Below are 8957 nucleotides of genomic sequence, written 5' to 3'. Positions count from 1 at the left end.
ACACTTCCCAACACATTGTTGTTTCTTGACTACTTTATTATCATGAAAAAAAAATTAGATTTTGGTCATTTACAGGATTCATCCCCTGCCTACTTTTGTCCCACCTCATCGTTTCCTTCATTTTTATTTGCTCTCTTTCATTCTAGCCCATGCTCATATTGGATGCAATACAGACAAAGCATTATAATCCATGAGTGGTATTTCAGTGGCTTTCAGGGCCTGACAGGCATCCACAGCAAAGAAGAGAAAGGTCCCAGACAAAAAGGTCAGTTATTTTGCCACTACAGGGATACGAGCCAGGAGCCTAGTAGGGGGAAGTAGAAAATGGAAAGGACTTAGGAACAACCAGGACACAAGTGTCTTACTGAAAGAAAGGTGACCCAAGAAGGCAAGGGAGGGAGCTCAGGCAATTGGAGCTTGCCTAGGAAACACACTCATTCCCACCTTTTGTTTTTATTTCCTCAATCTACAATAATCTCACCACTTACTCTCCTACCTGACAGACTCCTTAGATTGGGGTTCAGGTCACTTTTTTTCTTTTCTCTATGTGTGTGTATGGCAGCTGTGAATGTGTATACACGTGTGTTTGTGTGTATGCACGCACATGTGCATGTGAAAGGCAGTATTCCATGCTGGCTGTCTTTCTCATCATCTAGCTCTTCAAGACAAGGTCTCTCCCTGAAGCTGGAGCTAACCTGTTTGACTATACTAGCTAGTCTGCAAGCCCTAGGATCCTGTTCTAGCTACCTTCCCAGTGCTAGGATTATAGGCACGTGATGCCACACTAGGCTTTTACGTGAGCACTGGCGTTCCAGACCCATGGTCTTATTCTTTTTTGCCTCTTCTAAAATATTTTATATATTTGTGAGAGAGAGAGAATGGATGTGCCAGGGTTTCTAGCCACTGCAAATGAACTCCAGACACATGTACCACCTTGTGCATCTGGCTTATGTGGGTCCTGGGGAATTGAACCTGGGTCCTTCAGCTTCATGGGCAAGCGCCTTAACCACTAGGCCATATCTCCACCCCTCAAGGACTCATTCTTGCACAAACACTTTACCAACCGAGTCATTTCCCCAGCCCCTGTTTCACTATTTTTTTTATTAAAATTATTTATTTATTTATTTATTTGAGAGCGACAGACACAGAGAGAAAGACAGATAGAGGAAGAGAGAGAGAATGGGCACGCCAGGGCTTCCAGCCTCTGCAAACGAACTCCAGACGCGTGAGCCCCCTTGTGCATCTGGCTAACGTGGGACCTGGGGAACCGAGCCTTGAACTGGGGTCCTTAGGCTTCACAGGCAAGTGCTTAACCGCTAAGCCATCTCTCCAGCCCTCACTATTTTTTTAATATTCTACATAAACTTATTTATTTGTTCCCTGGTATATAATACAAATGTGTTTTATTAAAATTACTGCTGGGCATGATGGTGCATGCCTTTGATCCCAGCACTTGGGAGGCTGAGGTATGAGGATCGCTGAGTTTGAGGCCAGCCTGAGACTATATTGTGAATTTCAGGTCAACCTGAAAAGAGTAAGACCCTACCTCAAAAAAAAAAAAGGTTTTAATACTAATAGCCTGAAGAGATCACACTGCAGTTAAGACACTTGCCCACAAAGCCTAATGACATGAGTTCGAGTCCCCAGTACCCATGTAAAGCCAGATGCACAAAGTGGTGCTTGCATCTAGAGTCCATTTGCAGTGGCTAGAGGCCCTGGTACACCCATTCTCTCTGTCTCTCTTCTCTCTCTTCTTGCAAATAAATAAAGAAAAAAAATTTTTTAATTACCAGTAGTCATGGTCAAAAAATGTTTGGCAGAAGGATGATATGTTTCTCAGATACAAATTTTTGTGTTTTATGACTAGGGTGAGGTGTTTAAAACTACTTTTCTGGTTGATTTTGGGCTTTCTACAGAGAGCAAGTTAATGCGCGTTTACCAATTTCCTATTACTATAGAATAAATTAGCCCAAATGTATTGGCTTAGAACAATCACTTCGTACGCTCTATAGGTCAGCAGTCTGGACGAGGTATAACTGTATTCTCTGCTTAGAATCGCACCAGGCTGAGACCTTAGATGAGATCTCAACCAGAGGTACAGGGCCTCTATCAGCTCCATCCTAATTACCAGAAGGATTCTGTTTCTTGCCATTGTGAAAGTAAAGCTCTGACTTTTCCTGATGTCCCTGTCATGTCCTAGCCACATGACCCTTGGAGTATTGTACATGCTTCCTCAAAGCAAAAAGAACAGCCTCACTGCAGCCTTCTACAGTGGTGTCTTTCATAGAATAACATAGCCACGGAGTAAAGGTCTTGTGCCCGCCCCCCACTGCATAAGCAAAGATCCAATATTTGTGAGGCAGGACATGGCAGAGAATGGGGTGCAGGCAGCCATACACAAGCCTGCAATATTAACCATATGAGAAAAACTAGCTCTGTCCAGGAACCAAGTGCTTGGCAAAGTCTTGAACTGTTTGGGGGGAGCTCCAAGTCAGTGCCCATGGTTTAAGAGTTGAGCTTGCTGCACCTTCTACTGGACATTTTGTTCTGGTCTGTTTACCTCCCTTAACTGGGGGTTCTATCTCGTATTCTGGTTTCCAGGAAGAAGGTTCCTATTATGCTGACTGCTTTAGCCTCTAGTTTTGTGTGATTCCCCTCCATGCCCTCCCTTTCCTCAACTCTCACCCCTCCCACCCCTGTATTTTTTCCTTCCACTAGTTTGCCTTGTATCTTCACAGCTCCTTCCTCCTGGGCTCCTCTTCTTCCTGGTCTCCTAGTTACACGTCCATAGACCCAATGCTCACTCCCTTTTACATTCCTCTTCAGCTGGTCCACATTAGGAGCCACATATGAGAGCAAACATGCAACATTAGTCTTTCTTAGTCTGCCTGACTTTGCTCAGGATATTTTCCAAGTCCATCCATTTTCCTGCAAATTTCATCATTTCTTTTTTTTTTTTTTCTTTCTTACTGTTGAGTAGAATTCCACTGTGTAAATGTACCACATCTTCACTATCCATTCATCGATCAGTGGGTCGATTCTGATTTCTAGCTGTTGTGAATAGAGCGGCAATAAACATGGTCAAGTAAGTATCTCTGAACTAGAGAGTGGAGTTTCTAGGGTAGATATGGGAGTGGGATAGCAGGGTGAAATGGAAATCAATTTTCATCTTTATCAGGAGTCTTCATACTTATTTCCATAGTGATTTTACCAGTAGTTTGCATTTCCACCAGCACTAAATAAGAGCTCCTTTCCCCACAGGCTTGCCAGAATTTGTTGTCATTTGATGTTTTGATGATTGCCGTCTTGACTGAAATAAGATGGAATCTCAAAGTTGTTTGAATTTGCATTTCCCTGATGGCTAAGGATTGAGCAAAGAAATGGAATTATTACTATTATTATTATTAATTATTGGTCTTTAGAAGTAGGGTCTTCGTCTAGCACAGGTGGACCTGGAATTCACTATTGTGGTGGTTTGATTCAGGTGTCCTCCTCAAATTTTATGTTCTCTGAATGCTAGGTCTCCAGCTGGTGCCAATTTGGTAATTGGATCCTCCTGGAGGCAGTGTATTGTCGGGGGTGGGCTTATGGGTATTATAGCCAGTTTCCCCTAGTCAGTATTTAGCACGCTCTCCTGGTGCTATTGTCCACCTAATGTTGGCCCAGAGGAGATTTCCAGCCTCTGCTCATGCCATTGTTTTTTCCTTGACATCTTAGAGCTTCTCCTTAAGTCTGTAAGCCAAAATAAACCTTTCCTTCCATAAGCTGCTCTTGGTCAGGTGTTTTCTGCAAGCAATGGGAAGCTGATGGCAACAACTATATAGTCTCAGGCTGGCCTTGAACTCATGGTGATTGTTGCAGTCAGGTTTGCAATGCTGGCAGAAATCACCCAACCAAGAACAGCTTGTGGGGGGGATGTTTATTTTGGCCTTCAGACTCGAGGGGGAAGCTCCATGATGGCAGGGTAAAACAATGGCATGAGCAGAGGATGGACATCACCCCCTGGCCAACATAAAGTGGACAACAGAAACAGGAGAGTGTGCCAAACACTGGCAAGGGGAAACTAGCTATAACACCCATAACCGGCCCCCAACAACAAACTGCCTCCAAGAGGTGTTAATTCCCAAATCTCCATCAGCTGGGAACCTAGCACTCAAAACACCTAAGTTTACGGGGGACACCTGAATCAAATCACCATAGTGATCCCCCTACCTCAGCCTTCTGAGTGCTGGGATTAAAGTTGTGCACTACCATGCCCAGCAAGAAATGGAATTTTTTTTAAATATTGTTTTTTTTGGGGGGGGGTTGCTTTAGTTCTTTTTGAGGTAGGGTTTCACTCTAGCCCAGGCTGACCTAGAATTCACTATGTAGTCTCAGGGTGGACTTGAACTCATGGTGATTCTTCTACCTTTGTCTCCCAAGTACTGGGATTAAAGACATGCATCACCATGACCAGCTTTAAAAAAATAGTTTAAATTTTTTTAATCTTTATATTTATTTATTTGAGAGAAAGTATGTGCATGCCAGGACCTGTAGCCACTGCAAACAAACTCTAGACACATATGCCACCTTGTGCATTTGGCTTACGTGGGTCCTGGGGAATCAAACCTGGGTCCTTAGACTTCAAAAGCAAGAGCCTTAAGCACTAAACCATCTCTCCAGCCCTAAAAAAGAGTTTTAAATAAATAATATATGTATGCAAGAGTTCAAACATCACACTATATAAGTAAAATTAACTCTCCCTCTCCAATCTTAAATAAAATCTGTATTCCTTCACCTACCAGCTTAGTTATGTTTTTAAACCAGCAATTATTAAATTTAATGACCTGAAAAAGTGGCATGAGTGTTATAGTAGTAACCAGCCACTTCCCAATTGGATTTGAGGTCCCCTCTAGAGGAGGGGAATCATACCTGGTACTTTAAACTTGGCCAAAAGCTTGTGCCTAGGGGACATCAGTCTTGGTAAGAGGGAGCCCAATACTGTGGTTGTGCTAACTGGACAGCATGTCAAACTGCCTGCTAAATATATTTGTTCCCATAGATTAGTACTTTTTTGAAGGCATGATCACGTAAGTTTCTCATTATAATGGACAGAGGTTAATAATACAGAGATGCATATCTGGTAAAAATTGTCAAGAAAAAAAAATGTAAGAAAAGGGCTGTGAAATGCTGTCTTCTGGATACAGTGTCGCCAATCAATCTCATGAAAATATAGCAGCTGTGGTTTCCTGCATAAGATTAAGTCTGTCAACATTTTACCATAGATGGGAGAAGGGTTCATAATATCCCATACCTCCCACAGCAGCTAATCACCAGATGCACAAAAGTGGTGCATATTTCTGGAATTTGTTTGAGTGGCAAGAGACCCTAGCACGTCCATACTCTCTCACTTTCTCTCCCTCCCTCTCTCTCTGTCTCTCTCTCTCTGTCCTTACAAATAAATAAAAATTTCAAGAGCCATTATATACATGTTTAAAAATAGAAATAATAATTTAAGAAAATAAACTAATGTAACGGCATGTTCCATATAATGTTGCTAAATTTAGCTTAGGATCAAAATATTTAGTACTCTGATTTGCTTCTGGTAATCTAAGTGACAGTTTATTCAGACTGACAACAAAATAACTAAATTCAGCTAATTGCTTTGTAAGTCCTTTATGTGTTATATATAAGCCTATAGATATTGAATAAATAATACATGTCAGGCTGGGCATGGTGGTGCACACCTTTAATCCCACCACTCGGGATTTTGAGTTAGGATCACAGCGGGGGTTCGAGGCTAGCCCAGAGCTACAGAGAGCATTCCAGGTCAGCCCGGACAAGAGTGACAAGACTGAGACCTACTTTAAAAAAAAAATGCATGTCAGCTTTTATTATATTTTTTATGATTTCTTGCACTCTTGTAAATCAAGTGGCAAATGCTATTAGTAAACTATTTAAAAAACAGGAAAATAAAGTTGAGATGTGCTGGGAGGGGAACTTCTACTAACAGTATGTTTTCCAGCCCACACTGTCATGTGACAAAGAGTCTGAGGTTTCAGGCTGTCTTATCTACTGATGCTTTCTCAGAGCCTAGAATAGTAGTGCTTTGCACATTTAAAAAAATGTCCAGTGAACATAATACTTAAAAACATTATCTAATGACGGGTGGTATCCATGGCCTAACTTAGCAATGGACAAGGCGGAGGAAGGGCCTAGAAGAGATGAAGATGAATGATATTTCTGGCATATGGAGATCATGTCAATTGGATGAAAAAAGGATAATCTTTGCACAGGCTAAGGCTGGGAACATGGAAATCTATGAGCCTTGGTTGGAGCTTCTTCAAGATGAGGAAACTCACAGGAAATCCAAAGTTTTCTGATGAAATAAACCTAAACAAACAACTCATGATCTGATCTGATGCAAATTTACGGTCTGTCTTATGCTCTGTCTCCCCATTGCTTTGGCTGCCTGAGTCTAAATAAAATCTACAAGTATGGTCAGTGGAAGAGCACCCAAACTCATCTCCATGACCCTCCATTAGGTTATACCTTGCCTGTGATGTGTCCATTTTGCACTTATTCAAACATCACTGGACTGTGTCAACCACTGGAAGACATTACCAGTCACTTATTCATTCGCTTCAAATCCTTTAGTTCTGTTTTGGAATCTAAAGATAACCTTTTTTGTTTGTTTGTTTGTCTTATTATTTGAGGTATTGCCCCGCTGTCGCCCAGGCTGACGTGGAATTCACTATGTAGTCTCAGGGTGGGGCCCTATAGGGAGTAAAATGAGTGTGAGACATAATTTCTTCTATCAAGGATCTTTCTACAGAAAGTACTTGTGTATCAAGAATTTCTGCACATCATATGGAAACTGGCAGTGTAATATAGACAAAACTATTGAGTTTAGAGAGAGGAGAGATCATTCAGGCTGTGGGCAGTCAAGCATGGCCCATGGGCCAAATTTATCCTGTGGTCTATTTCTGAATGGCCCATAGGCAAAGGTGTGGGGAGCCCCTCGGCCCGCATGGCCAAGGCCTATGGGGAGAGTACCCCTGGCCAAGCCCTAAAGATGGCGCCTGACGGAAGTTCAGCGCTTGGGACAAACAAGTCCATATTTGGAGGAATTTGCCATCTCTGCCGCTCATTGGTTTCTGATGCTCGTCTGGAGGGGTTGCGTGGCCTGGAGTGATTGGGCGGAGTGAGTGCGTTTATAAGGAATCCCCGCCAGAGGCTCGGGGGAGATGAAGCTTGAAGTTGCCTGAATAAACTGCTGTAAGAAGAACTGGTGGTTGTGTCTTCCTTGCTGGTCGAGGCGGACGCGACACAAAGGGTGGTTCAAAATTTTAAATATTTTATTTTTTAAATTTATTTATTTGAGAGAGAAAGAGAGAGAGAGAGAGAGAGCACGCCAGGGCATCCAGCCACTGCAAAGGAACTCCAGGTGCATGCACCACCTTGTGCATATGGCTTGCATGGGTCCTGGGGAATCAAACCTGGGTTCTTTAGCTCTGCAGACAAGCGCCTTAACCACGAAGCCATTTCTCCAACCTGATTCTAAATTTTAATACAAACAAATGTTATACAGACCATATAGCCTAAAAATCATATGTGTGTGTGTGTGTGTGTGTGTGTGTGTATGGTGTGCCTGGTGTGGGGAGCCACAGGGTGCATGCTGTGTTTACAGTAGTGGGTGCACCAGCATGTCCCGCGGGTCCAGCACTGGCTTCAGCCGCCACATTACCATTTTCTCGCCCGAGAGTGGGCTCTACCAAGTAGAATATACATTTAAGGCTATTAACTAAGGGGGCCTTGCATCAGTAGCTGTCAGAGGAAAAGACGATGCAGTAATTGTTGCACAGAAAAAAAGCACCCGACCAGTTGCTGGACTCCAGCCCAGCGGCACAGGTCTTCAAGGTAAGTGACATCACTGGCCCTGGGATGGATGACTGGGAGGACAGCAGACAGCAGACCCAGGTGCAGGGCCGCGCTGTGAAGCAGCAGCTAATTGGAAGCACAGGCATGGCTATGAGATTCTTACAGGTCTGCAGAAGAATCACTGATACTTCTCAAGTCAACACACAGAATGGCTGTGGCATGATTTTAGTTGGTATAGATGAAGAACCGGGTCCTCAGGTATGCAAGTGTGCTCCTGCAGGTTACTACTGCGGGTTTAATTTTTTTTAAACTTTTTTTCAATTTTTTATTTATTTGACAAAGAGGGAGAGAGAGAGAGAGAATGGGCACACCAGGGCCTCTAGCCACTGCAAATGAACTCCAGATGTGTGAGCCCCCTTGTGCATCTGGCTAACATGGGTCCTGGGGAATCAAATCTGGGTCCTTCAGCTTTGCAGGCAAACACCTTAACTGCTAAGCCATCCCTCCAGCCCACAACTGCGGATTTAAAGCTACGGCAGCAAGAGTTAAACAAATGGAGTCAACCAGCTTCCTTGGAGAAAAGAAAAAGTAAAGAAATTTGATTGGACACTTGAACTGACAGTGAAAACTGCAATTACATGCCTGTCTACTGTCTTATCCATTGATTTCAGACCCTCAGTAACAGAAGCTGGAGTAGCTACAGTTGAAAATCCCAAGTTCAGTATTCTTTCAGAAGCAAGAGAGTAACATGCACCCTGTTGCTTTAGCAGAGAGAGACTAAACATTGCCATTAGTTTACCAAGTCCAAGATGCCACTTGCCTTTGTGGTTGGTAACAACAGACCAACATGACAGAGGCCCCTGGATTGAAAAAGGAACCTTTCCACTCCCTCCCACTGAAATGGTAGGACTCTATAAATAAAAACAAAAATTTTAGGGAAAAAAAAATTATGATCTGTTCCTTTCCATAAAAAGTCTGTGGACATCTGCTCTAGATTTGACTGGACAACACAGATGTCTCAGATGTCATATTTGATCTGGACATTTAAATGAAGATCAGAGATGGCATGAGGAAGGGTGCTTACAAGTTCAGAGGAC

General features: G+C 43.0%; 1 pseudogene; it reads left to right on the top strand.

The window, feature by feature from the left end:
- Positions 1-7685: 7685 nt before the first annotated feature.
- Positions 7686-8641, top strand: LOC101612825 (annotated as a pseudogene).
- Positions 8642-8957: the final 316 nt, after the last annotated feature.

Source organism: Jaculus jaculus, chromosome 11 (genome assembly GCF_020740685.1).
Source record: "Jaculus jaculus isolate mJacJac1 chromosome 11, mJacJac1.mat.Y.cur, whole genome shotgun sequence".
NCBI lineage: Eukaryota > Metazoa > Chordata > Mammalia > Rodentia > Dipodidae > Jaculus > Jaculus jaculus.
The sequence above is the reverse complement of the archived record's forward strand: the minus strand, read 5'-3'. Positions and strand labels throughout refer to the sequence as shown.